Source organism: Callorhinus ursinus, unplaced genomic scaffold (assembly GCF_003265705.2).
Source record: "Callorhinus ursinus isolate GAN/ISIS: 27379988/994484 unplaced genomic scaffold, GSC_fseal_2.0 scaffold51, whole genome shotgun sequence".
Taxonomy (NCBI): domain Eukaryota; kingdom Metazoa; phylum Chordata; class Mammalia; order Carnivora; family Otariidae; genus Callorhinus; species Callorhinus ursinus.
Window position 1 is genome coordinate 38645 of NW_027397113.1, and position 13681 is coordinate 52325.

The following is a 13681-nucleotide window of genomic DNA, read 5'->3' on the forward strand; positions in this document are numbered from 1 at the left end:
TCTTTCTTTCTTTCTTTCTTTCTTTCTTTCTTTCTTTCTTTCTTAGGGAAAGCGGGCACAAGCAGGGATGGGGGGAAGGGTAGATGGAAAGAGAAAGTCTTAAGCAGGCTCCACACCCAATGCGGAGCCCGATATGGGGCTTGATCTCACGACCCTGAGATCATGACCTGAGCCAACATTAAGAGTCAGATGTTCAACCGACTGAGCCACACAGGCACCCCCAGATTTTCTATTTCTTGATGATTCAGTCTTGGTTGATTGTACGTTCTAGGAATTCATCCCTTTCTTCTAGGTTATTGTTGTATGATAAGAAATATATAAGGTTTTGTCTCCGTTTTCTGGCAAGAATCTCCTAAAAACCTTAGAATTTCCTGAGTGATAAGAATGTCTCTTGTCACTTATTAGGAGTCTCAAAAGAGAACACACCTGAGTATATACTGATGAGGTAACTCTGGGTGGGGCCCCTAGACAGCCCCAGGTTAGGGCTATTCTCCAGAAAGTTCTCGGAACTTTCAGCCTCAAACATCCACGTCTGGGAAGGGGAGGGGGTGCCCTACAGATTAGGTTCTATAAAAACTCTTGAACACCAGGACTTGATGAGATTCCAGGTTGGGGGAGGGTGATGTGCTCGTCAGCATGGAAGCTCCTCACCCTTTCTCTATAACTTGCTCCCTGCAACTCTTCCATCTGCTTGTACCCGAGTTTATCCTTTTATAATCAACCATTAATCTAGTAGGTGACATGTTTCTGTGAGTTCTGTGTGTGGCTCCAGCAATCAATCAAACCCAAGGAGGGGTTGTTGGAACCTTGGATCTCTCATTGGTCAATTAGAAGCACAGGTGACCCCTGGGCTTGCGATTGGCATTGGAAGTTGTGGGGAGGGGGCATTGTGGGGATTGTGCCCTTCAGCTGTGAGATCTGATGCTAACACCAGGTAGATCGTGTCAGAAGAGATTTAAGGTAACTTTGTGGGACATCCAGTCAGTGACTGCTGAGGACTGGAGGAATTTTTGGTGGTAAAAAAACACATGTTGGAGGTATCCAATCTGTTGGTGTACAATCGTTCACGGTAATCTCTTATGATCTTTTGTGTTTCTGTGGGATCTGTTGTGATGTCCCCTCCTTCATTTTGGGTTTTATTTGAGTCTAAATTAATCTACTCAAAGTTTTGTCAACTTTTTTTTATCTTTTTAAAAGCTTAACTCAGTTTCACTGATCTTTTTAATTGTTCTTCTATAGTCTCTTTAATTTACTTCCACCCTGAGCTTTGTTTTTTTCCTCCATTCTGCTAACGTTGGGCTTAGTTTGTTCTTTTGTCCTCTAGTTCCTTGAAATGTAAGATTAGTTGTTTACTTGACATCTTTCTTTTTTCTTAATCTAGGTGTTTGCCACATAACCTTCTGCCTTAGTCTGTTGGGCTACTATAGCAAAATATCACAGACTGGGTGGCTCATTAACAACAGAACTTATTTCTTATATGGTGGGGCTGGGGAGTCCAAGATCATGGTGCTGGCAGATTCAATATGGTAGCTGGCCAGGGCCCACCTCCTGGTTCATAGATGATGCCTTTCCCTCTATCCTCATGGGCTGAAGGGGGCTGGGGAGCTCTGTGGGGTCTCTTACAAGAACACTAATCCCATTCAGGAGGGCTCCACTCTGACGACCTAAACATCTCCCAAAAGTCCCACCTATTAACACCATCATCTTTGGGAGTTAAGATTTTTTTTTTTAATTTTATTTATTTTTTGACAGAGAGAGAGAGACAGCGAGAGAGGGAACACAAGCAGGGGGAGTGGGAGAGGGAGAAGCAGGCTTCCCGCCGAGCAGGGAGCCCGATGCGGGGCTCGATCCCAGGACCCTGGGATCGTGACCTGAGCCGAAGGCAGATGCTTCACCGACTGAGCCACCCAGGTGCCCAGGAGTTAAGATTTTCATATGAATTCTGAGACGACACAAACATTCAAACTGTAGCAACTCACCTCTTTTGCTGCATCCCATATCTTTTGGTATATGATGTGCTTCCATTTTCTTTTGTTTCAAGATATTTTTTGATGCCCCTTTTGATTTCTTCTTTGACTCATTGGTGGTTCAGGGGTATGTTGCTTACTTTCCACTTACATGTGAATGTTTCCATTTTCTTCCTATTACTGTCCTCTAGTTTCCTGACATTGCTGTCAGAGAAAATACTTGATACGATTTCAATCCTCCTAAGTTCAAGATTTGTTTTTTAACTTAACAAATGATCTGTCCTGAAGAATGTCCCATGTCACTTGAGAAGAGTGTGTGTTTGCTGCTCTGTACATGTCTGTTTGGTCCATTTGCTCTAAGATATAGTTCAAGCCCAATGTTTCCTCGCTGATTTTCTGTGTGAGTGATCTGTTTGTTGATGAAAGGGGGCACTGAAGTTCCCTACTATTATTGTGTCTATTACTACTTCCAGATCTGTTGGCATTTGCTATATTTAGGTGCTCTGAAGCTGGGTGGATAAATATTCATAATCGTTATATCCTCTTTGTCATTAATAATGACCTTCCTTGTCTCTTGTTACCATTTTGACTTGAGTCTATTTTCTCTGGTGGAAGTAGGTGCCCCACTCTCTTGCTTTCCATTTGCAGGAGATAATCTTTTTTCCATCCTTTACTTTCAGCCTATGTGTGACCTTGAAGCTGAAGTGAGTCCCTTGTAGGCAGCATAGAGTTGGGTCTTTTTTTTTTTCTTTAAATCCAGCCACACTATGTCTTTTGAAGAATTTAACTCATTTACATTTAAAGTAATTATTAATAGGTAAGAACTTACTATTGGCATTTTGTTAATTATTTCCTGACCATTTTGTAGTACTTTTGTTCCTTTCTTGCTGTCTTCCTTTGGGATTTGATAATTTTCTGTAATGATATACTTTGAACCTATCTCTTTATCTTTTGTATATCAACTGTAAGGTTTTTTTGTGTGTGATTACCATGAGACTTACATAAAACACCCTATAGTTATGACACTATGCATTTTGTATGTTATTTGTATTATTATCTGTACATTATTATGTGCTTATAGATTTAAGCATACTTGATGCATATCAGTCCATTTATTTATTTTTATTTATTTATTTTTTTAAAGATTTTATTTATTCATTTGACAGAGAGACAGTGAGAGAGAGAACACAAGCAGGGGGAGTGGGAGAGGGAGAAGCTGGTTTCCCACGGAGCAGGGAGCCTGACGCAGGGCTCAATTCCAGGACCCTGAGATCATGACCTGAGCCAAAGGCAGAAGCTTAACAACTGAGCCACCCAGGTGCCCCTCCATTTATTTTTTTAAAGATTTATTTATTTTAGAGAGAGAGAGTGAGTGAGCAGGAGGAGGCAGAGGGAGAGGGAGAATCTCAAGCAGACTTTATCCTCAGGACACTCAACACACAGCCCAACTCAGGGCTCCATCTCATGACCCTGAGATCATGACCTGAGCTAAAACCAAGAGTCAGATGCTTAACCAACTGAGCCACCCATGTGCCATTTAAACTGTATCAGTCCATTTAAACACTGGTGTTCACATTACCCCAAATTTATCTACTGGAGACCTCTTTGAGTTTGATGTCTCCTTCTTTTGACATGGTCTGAGGAGTCTTTGTTATCTCCTTGCTTTCTTGGATAATGAGATGTTCCAGATTCATATTGTTCATTTCCAATCCCATTTCTGTGGAGAACCTAGGTTCCACTTAGGTACAAGAGATGGTATTTAACAACAACAGGCTTGGCACAAGGAGTGCTCATAGCTACCAAGTTGGCCATTTTTCTAGGTCTTTCAGTGAAATAGAAAGCCATTTTTTTAAAGATAATATCCATCATAATTTCATATTGACATCTTTAATTCAAATTCAGCACTATCGATCGGGTTTTTACTCAATTTCATCAATCCTGCACCCACAACCACATTTCTGGTCCCGACCTAATTATGCATTTGCTCTTCATTGAAAGAGTCACAGCTGTCTCAGAGTGATAATACCACCGTAACCACCAACAAAATGATTACTGGAAACAGCTTAAGATTTCTGTGTTTGTGTTTTTCTATGCTGAGGGCATATCACACCAGGAGATTACTGTGTTTTCAAATGACTTGAAATAACTCATCTCTATTAATACTGCCTTTTAAGAATTTTGAAAGAATGTGGTTGGAGGTTTCAAAATAACAAGGGAGGCCTCAGAGTATGATTTCCCAAGGTCCTCAGTCTGGGAAACAGCCACTGTTTTTCTTTTTCTTGACAATCCCTTATGTTTTATGCAGATTGGAACAGATAGGTTATGGGCTGGGACACGGATACAGAAGGTGAACTCCCTTCCTTAAGCCAGTGTGTGAGTTTCCTGTGGCAAGAGGCTGGTCAGACCACAGTCCTCAAATGTGGAATAAGAGTGGCAATGTCTGGTTCCCAGGCCCCGACCACTTGACTAAGACAGAGGGATTCAGCTCTGCCTGTGGTCGGAGGAGGAGGGAGGCAGCAGAGGTCTGGAAGAAGGGAGGGGACAGTCTGGAGCCCCGGGACCATCCCACAACTGCTCAGCCTCTGTTGGCCTGGCCTTGGAGACTGTCCTGTCTCTATCACATCAATGGCTGGTAAAATGTGAGGAAGAGAGTGTCCTGAGGATAGAAGAGACAGACCACAGACAGACCACAGAGGAGATGTGAGGCCAGGGTAACTGCCAGCCGTATCCCTGGTGGTGGGGGCGTTAGCACCCTCACCGACAAATCCATCAATCCCGTCAAGTGTGGAATAGAATGAGAATGAGAACAGCAGTGACCACAGTGGTAGTAATGACCAATGACAGAAACGCATAAGCCATGGGTTTCAATTTGTCGACATGACATTTTTATTGATTTGTAACATAGGATTTAAAATAAAGTAGAGTGTTTGACATGCAAAGCAGCTCCAAGGAAATTTCTTTAACCACAACCTTGTTCCCAGGGGAACACAAACACTAACATCCTCCTAAAGTGAAAACGGGACGTCAGCTAGAGCACATGCCTCTCGGTGGACCGACCAGGACAGGGTCAGGGGAGGAGGGAGATGCAGCCAGAAGGTGACTTGGGCAAGGATTTGTCAGGAGACAATGAACATTAGAGTGGCTTCTCCCAAGGAACTGTGAGCCAAATCTGGCTTCTTTCTACAAGGGCGATGGACCCTGGGGTGTGATTTGGAACTTAGCAATAAAGCACAGGTCATAGCTTGGGAAACCAGGATCAGCAGGAGTCACCTGAGGCCTGACGTCAGAGCCTCAGATCTTGTGCTGGCAGCAGATGGACTAGCAGCAGGTGCACTGGGAGCAGCAGGGGGTACAGCAGCTGCACTGGGAGCAGCAGGGGGCACAGTAGCTGGACTGGGAGAAGTAGATGGACTAGCAGCAGCTGGACTGGGAGCAGCAGGATTTGTAGCAGCTGCACTGGGAGCAACAGGAGGTACAGCAGCTGGACCGGGAGCAGCCACAGGAGCCACAGCCCCCACAGCTGGAGCCACAGCTCCCACAGCGGGAGCCACAGCCTCTGGAACAACCACAGCAGCCCATGGTTCTGGTGGGTTGAGGGTGGAGCAGGTCAGAGGAGCAGGTGCAGAGGACAGGTGTTCAGGTGTGGAGCCTCCTGCACCAGGAGCCCTTTCTATACCTGCCCAGGTGTCAGCTGAGATGCTGGGCATACAGTCCCTTCCTGGTCCCTGTTTGGGCCACTCCCCCAGGGAAATCGTATTTGTTTGTTTGTTTATTTGTTTAAAATAACCTCAGTGCTGGCACAGTTTTGCACTTTTTCTTTAGTCCATGATTTCCCCTCATGTGTTCCCTGACAAATAAGAACGCCCTCCATTTCTGCGTCAGTTGAAGGTGATGGGAACAGGGTCCCCGGCTTTGAGGTCGCATGCATCTTTGCTACCTGTATTGGTTTTCTGTGGCTCCAGAACAGATGACCACAAAGTGGATGGTTTAAGATGGCAGACATTTCTTCTCCCACGATCTGGAGGCTGGAAGTCCGCGATGGAGTCAGCAGGGTCGTGTGCTCCCTGAAGGCTCTGGGGGAGGATCCTTGCTGCCTCTTCTGGCTCCTGGGGGCTGCCGGCATCCCTGACGCTCCCTGCCTCGAGCTGGTGCCTAACTCTGTCTTCATGTGGCCTTTCTCCCTGTGTGTCTGCACCTCAGCTCTCCTCCTCTCTTCTCTTACAAGGACACCAGCCATTCAATTAGGGCTTCACCTCATCCAGGACAACCTCAACTTGGTTCCACGTCAAAGACCTGATTTCCAAGTAAGGTCGTACTCTGAAGTTCCAGGAGGACACTGTTCAAACCACTGCACTGTCTCATCATGTTCCTGATGTGGTCCCCGATGCTGCCCTGACTGTGAAAGCCCAAGGAGTGTCCATAGAAGGCATAAGGGGATGGAGTCCAGAGAAGTGCTCTGGAACAGTCAGTCCCATCCTTCCTGTCACATCTGGAAGGCACAGGACTCGAGGTCAGGACAGGACCCAGGACTAGGAAGGGACTTGGGATCAGGACAGAATTCAGGGTCAGAATGGGACTCAGGATCAGGACAGGACCCAGGATCAGGACAGGACTCGGGATCAGGACAGGACTCAGGATCAGAACAGGACTCGGGATCAGGACAGGACTTGGGATCAGAAAAGGACTCAGGATCAGGACAGGACTCGGGATCAGAACAGGACTCAGGATCAGAACAGGACTCAGGATCAGGACAGGACTCGGGATCAGGACAGGACTCGGGATCAGGACAGGATCCAGGACTAGAAATGGACTCAGGATTAAGATAGGACCCAGGATGGGTACAGGACTCAGGATCAGGATAGGATGAGAATTAGGAAAGGACTCAGGATCAGGACAGGACCCAGAATCAGGATAATATTCAGACTCGGAACAGTACTCAGGGGTGCCTGGGTGGCTCAGTTGGTTAGGGTCCAACTCTTAGTTTTGGCTCAGGTTATGAATGATCTCAGGGTCCTGAGACTGAGCCCCATGTTAGGCTCCCTGTTTACCTCTCTTCCTCCTCTGCTCATGCTCTCTCTCTCAAATAAATAAATCTTTAAAAAAATGAACAGTACTCAGGATCAGGACAGGACCCAGGATCAGGATAGGAGTCAGGATCAGGACAGGACCCAGGATCAGGATAGGACTCAGGATCAGGACAGGACTTAGGATCAGGACACTCAGGATTAGAATAAGACCCAGGATCAGAATAGGACTCAGGATTAGGATGGGACCCAGAATCAGGATAAGACTCAGAATCAGAACAGTACTCGGGGGTACCTGGGTGGCTCAGTTGGTTAGGGTCCAACTCTTGGTTTTGGCTCAGGTTATGATCTCAGGGTTCTGAGATCAAGCCCCATGTTGGGCTCCCCGCTTAGCTCTGCTCCTCCTCTGCTCATGTTCTCTCTCTCTCTCTCTCTCTCTCTCAAATAAATAAATAAATCTTAAAAATAATGAACAGTACTCAGGATCAGGACAGGACTCGGGATCAGGACAGGACTCAGGATCAGGACAGGACTCAGGATCAGGATTGGATTCAGGATCAGAATAGGACTCAGGATCAGGACAAGACCCAGGACTAGGAAAGGACTCAGGATCAGGACAGAAATCAGGATCAGGACAGGACTTAGGATCAGGGTAGGACCCAGGACCAGGATAGGAGTCAGGTAATGAGCTGGGGTTCCCCTTCTGGACTTCTAGGATCCTGGGGTGTCTGCACTCAGTTGGGCAAACTCATTAGGAGAGGCTCCTAAAATATTGCTGCTGAACTATTAACATAGCAGTGGGCCCTACCCTTTGTGATAGGAAACTCCTCAATAAACAGCTTTTATTAAACAGCATGTGTCCCTGAAATAGGTGTATTTCTGTAAGATGCATATGATCTATCCAGTCATATATTGCATATTAGCTAATTTTTTCACATTTTTGAAGCTGAAACACAAATATGTTCTAATATGCTTTTCTGTGATCCATGTTAGGGGCCACACTTATAGACCCATTCTTAAGTACTTGTGGTTCATATACCCCTCTTTAAAATTCAAATGAGTGTCTCCTTAGATAAGTATATACATATGCACATAGAATTTTGCATAAAATTTGCAAGAATTCATATAGGACCTGATGTCCATCTGTGCTCTGTAGCTCCAGATTAGGCATCCACTAGAAGAGGAGGCTCTAAGTGAGGGGAGGCATTTCCCCCAGATAGTCACTATGGGCTTCCCATGAAGCTTGCAGGATTGGTCATATGGGTTTGCTCACCTCTCCCACAATAAGAGGAAAGCAAAGGTGCCAGGGCAATATGGTGTCAGGTGGTGAAGTGCTAGGTGATTTAGCTGAGCAAGGAAAGGTAATCTGAAGACCTGGGGACAGGGCAGCAGATGAGAAGACCAACAACACAGTGATTCACTTGGAATGAACTGATGGTGTGTGAATCAGAGGAGAGGTCACTGCCCCTGCTGGGGGAAGGCAGCTGCCATGTCACAGCCCACAGAGAGGTCCGCGTGGTGAAGAAGTGAAGCCAATAGCCACGTGGGGCGCCATCTTGGAAATGGCTCTTCCAACCGCACTCAAGCCTTCCGATGATGCAGCCCCAGCCGATGCCTTGCTGAGAACCTCAGGAGAGATTCTGAGCCAGGACCACCCAGGAAAATTTAGAGTTTGATAGAAAAGAATGAAAACGAGGCAAGCATTCAAATAAAGATGCTAGAAAAAGCACAGAATGAAACCAAAATAATAAGAAGCAGAACAAAAATCACAGCTGAGTGACAGTGAACGCTGTGTCTTTGAAAAAATTAATAAGACAGATATCTGAAAAACTGAGCCACAGAAGAGGAAGCAAGATGCAGATAAACAAAATACAAACCGAGAAAGAATTTGGGAAGCAAATTTGCTGGTAATTTGAAATCTAGAAGAAATGGATACATTTCTGGAAAAGAAACATTAAAGGGTAAAATTCACATGAAAAGATACTGAAAACTTGAACAGATCAATAACTATCAAAGACAGTGAAATTATCACCAGAAATCTTAAGTGCTGGGAAGCACCAGACCCAGATGGCCTTACCAATGAGTCCCAACAGCCCCTCTTCAAATGTTGAGAATGAGATGTGGGTGGGAAGCTGAGCAAGTTGTCTCATGAAGCTATCAAAACTTTTCATTTCAAAATCAGGCAAGCACTGTAAAATAAAAGGAAAATTGTAGATCCGTTTTCATTATGAATGAAAATGCACAATTTCTAAATCAAATATTGGAAAAATCAGGTAGGTTATTGGAAACAGCCAGTCATAGTCAAGGAGGGCTTATTCTAAGAAGACTAAAGCGACTCTCCATCAGAAAATATATCACTGTAACTCACTACCATGTGGCTCAAAGGAGAAAAGAATTCACACGATCATCTCAGCGGGTATAAAAAAAAAAAAAGGGTCAAGGAATAACTTATGACTTTTCTGCCCAGAAGTGCAGAGTCAGAAGAATCTTCTTTAAGAACTCAATAAAAATCTGCCTGTCCAATCCCCACACCAAACGTGACATTTAGTGAAGAAAGTTCAGACATTCTCTTTACATTTATATATAAGATGAAGTTATGGTCCATCATGACTGTGGGAAAAAGACAAATCAGTGATTGGCAGATGACACGTCCATCTCCAAAGAAAAGCAACCAGAATGGACAGAGAGAAAATCAGGATAAGAGAGTAGAGCCAGGCTGTAGAATTCCTGCTCAATGCTCACAGAACAAGGGTATTCTTCATCAGGAGGTAGGAAGTGAGAGGACATTTGCATAATAACAACAAAAGTGCTAACCACCTGGGAGTGCTCCCAGCCAAAACCTGCCCTCAACAGTGTAAACCCTTCCTTGGCAACAATGTAGCAATGGAAAGAAGAGTGTCATTCTCTCCAAACTAATCTGGGAAGCCAACGCAATTCTAACAATCCCAGAAGGTTATGGAGGAATTGTTGCCAATTCTTGAATTACTTGGAAGAATCAGGTTTCACGGATCATGAGGAAGGGAGAGCCCACCCATCACCTTGGCGATAAATCAGGGAAGGGCAGAGATGGGGCAGGCAAGGAGAGGGGGGATGGCGGGCACTTGGCCCACGATGGAGAGCATCCCAAATCAGGAGACACTCTCAGTGCTTGCTATATGGTGCTGCGTTTAAACCTGCCAACAAACCTTGGAGATTGGTCCCAGCACTGAGCCCCTTTCCGGGTGACTAGACCCAGGCACCCCTTGGCTCTCACTGGAGCAGTGGCCACATAGGACGATGCTCACGGTGGCCGGTTCATGGACAGGCCAGTTGGGAGCACTGATGGTGTCCAAAACAAAGAGAATAAACAGAATGAGGCATGTGCTTATGCTAGCAAACTGCATATCAGAGAAAACATGGGCTGGATTTATGTAAAGAAATGTGGCTTAATTTAAAAAATGCAGTACTCAGCAAGAGGAGGGACTGACGTAGATCCATAGCTGACCTCCGTGTCAGTTTAAAAATAAGAACATAAAAACGATACTATTTTTTTCTGGTTGGACCCACCTGCATGGATATATTTGAAGTGCATGAGCAGGTTCTTTTTTAGGGGAAAGAAGGGATATGGGAAAATCAAGAGGGGCTTCAGCCCCCCACCCTGTCAGAGAGGCAGGATGGTCGCAACCAGCAACGAAGCAAACAAGAAACAATTTTCAAAGGAGCTTGTGATCCCAGCCGACTCTAATCCCCTTGCTCACTTGGAAGATAGAAGAAGAATCAGAGCAGGGAAGGAAGGTCCTGTAGTTCATAATCTACACCCAAGGATTACATTTAAGGTCTCTGCTGCAGCCATAACTCGTACAATTGCTCCATGTTAATCCTCATTTTGTGGGATTCAGCACTCACGCTGTCTCCCCCATGCTTATCCGTGCCGCCCTTCCTCCCCTGGAGTTGGTCCCAGGCCGATGGCCTCCAGTACCGTTGGATCAAGGCACCCGGGGGGTGCTGTGGGTTCAGACATGTTTGGGCCTGCCTGCCTGTTCTTTTTTGCTTGGATGGTGTTTTTTAGAGATACACCATCCCAGGGTCATGCTTCGCTTTTATCAGGTGTTTGGAGATATCTCTCCAATATGTTTGGGCTTGGGATGCTCTGGCAGGACATCTGGAACCAGCCAGACATCGGCACCCACCCCACCCCATGCCACGCAGGGCTGGGAATTTGCTGTTTTGGCAACATTTGGGGGGGTTAATCTTTGGAATTCTGTAACTTAATAATCATATGTCTTAGTCTGCAGCATTCTGCCTTCATTTTTCCCAGAACATGTCACTCCTTTTTTTTTTTTTAAGATTTATTTATTTACCTTAGAGAAAGAGAGAGTGGGGAGGGGGGAAGGAGAGAGAGAGTCCCAAGCAGACCCGAGGGGCTCGATCTCACGACCCCGAGATTGTGACCCGAGACGAAATCAAGAGTCTGATCGATCGACCGAGCCGCCCAGGCGCCCCGACACGTCACTCTTTCAGATTAAACGTTCAGATCTTCCTCAGGCCACGGAGGGCTTCCTGTATTTTTAGCCTAGTTCAGCTCCACTGACCGAGGTCTTCACCATTTTTCAGGGGGCTGGATCATCATGCCCTCCGCCTCTGTCAGACCCTCTCTCTGCATTTCCACCTGCACTGGGAAATTCTCACTGCTTCCTTTTGTGTCCACCCTTCAGTTTCTAGCCATCCCTGTGGTGCTCCGGGCTGTCAGCTTCCTCTCTCCTACCTGTGATGCTCTCTGGTGAAGCAGCTTATATTCTTAGGCCTCTGCTCTGCCTTCTTTTTAAAATTATTTTTAATTTATTTTAAATTCTTTATTGAAACTCCATGTAGTTAATATATAGTGTATTATTAGTTTCAAGAGTAGAATTCCGTGACTCATCAGTTGCATGTAACCCCCAATGTTCATTCCATCACGTGCCCTCCTTAATGCCCGTCACCCAGTTACCCCAGCCCCCCACCTGTCTCCCCTCCAGCAACCCTCAGTGTGTTTCCTAGAGTTAAGAGTCTCTTATGGTTTGTTTCCCTCTCTGATGTTGTCTTATTTTATTTTTCCTTCCCTTCTCCTATGTTCATCTGTTTTGTTTCTTAAATTCCACATGAGTGAGATCATATGGTCTTTGTCTTTCTCGGACTGACCTATTTCACTGAACATAATACCCTCTAGTTCCATCCACATCAACACGTCTCCAAAGGCAAGGGAAACAAAAGCAAAAATGAACTATTGGGACTCCATCAAGATAAGAAGCTTCTGCACAGCAAAGGAAACAGTCAACAAAACCAAAAGGCAACCTATGGAATGGGAGAAGATATTTGCAAATGTCTTATCAGATAAAGGGCTGGTATCCAAGACCTATAAAGAACTTTTAAAACACACCCCCCCCCCACCCCAAAAAAAAAAAAAAAAAAAAAAATCCAGTCAAGAAATGGGCAGAAAGCACGAAAAGATATTTCTCCAAGGAAGACATACAAATGGCTACCAGACTCATGAAAACATGCTCTGGGCGTCAGGGAAATACAAATCAAAACCTCAATGTGATACCACCTCACACCAGTCAGAATGGCTAAAATGAACAAGTCAGGAAATGACAGATGTTGGCAGGGATGCAGAGAAAAGGGGAGCCCTCCTACACTGTTGGTGGGAATGCAAGCTGGTGCAGCCACTCTGGAAAACAGTATGGAGGTTCCTCAAACAGTTGAAAATAGAGCTACCCTACGACCCAGCAATGGTACTGGGTGTTCACCCAAAGGATCTGTTTTTCCTTTAAAAACTTATTCTGTAGTTTTACCGTGTCATCTGTGAACCCTATTAAAATTATTATGCATGTTTTAAGTTGCTACATAGCTCAACCATTTGTAGGAAACACACTTTTGTTTCCTGGACTGTGTTTAGACTGGTTTGTCTTGTTTACTCCCTCCCTCTTCTCTTTTCTATGGCCTGTGTGCAAGGTTATCAGGGCATCCCTCTACCTTTCTCAGGTCTGGGCAGTCCTGTCTAGACCCTCTGCTTATGCGGGAACAAAACGGGATGTTTCTTGTTTTCTTTGGCCGGGCTGCGAGCTCTGGTGGGGCGGGGGGGCGGTGCTGGGCAGATATTCTGTGCCCCCCGCTGGTGCCCAGCAGCTCTGGCAGTGGGGAGAGCTTTGTTAGAACAGCCAGGCTCTGCTGTCACCCCGTGGTCCTTGGATGGCCCCGCCTGGGGCTCACTGCACCTGGCTGTGCTCATGGACCTCCCCAGCTTCAGACCTAGCCCCATCGGAAGGCTGTGCTGGGACGGGTGTCCTGCCTGCACAGACAGCTGCTGTTTAAAAATTTCCTAGGGGCGCCTGGGTGGTTCAGTTGGCTAAGCCTCCGATTCTTGGTTTCAGTTCAGGTCATGATCTCAGGGTTTGGGGATCAGGCCCGCTTCCCCTCTGCCTCTCCCTCTGTCCCCCTCCTCTCGCACTTTCTCTAAACTAACTAACTACCTACCTAATATATCCGAACCTGAACTCCCACGTGAACACCTGTGGAAAACAAACCACACTGTTTGAGGACTAGAAATTTATTTCCCTAATATATAAATAACTTCTTAAAGTAATAGAGAATTCAAAGAAAACATAATTTATAGTAGTAAAAAAAAAATCGCCCTCACTAAAAATAAATTAAAGCAATAAATGAGATGCCCCTTCC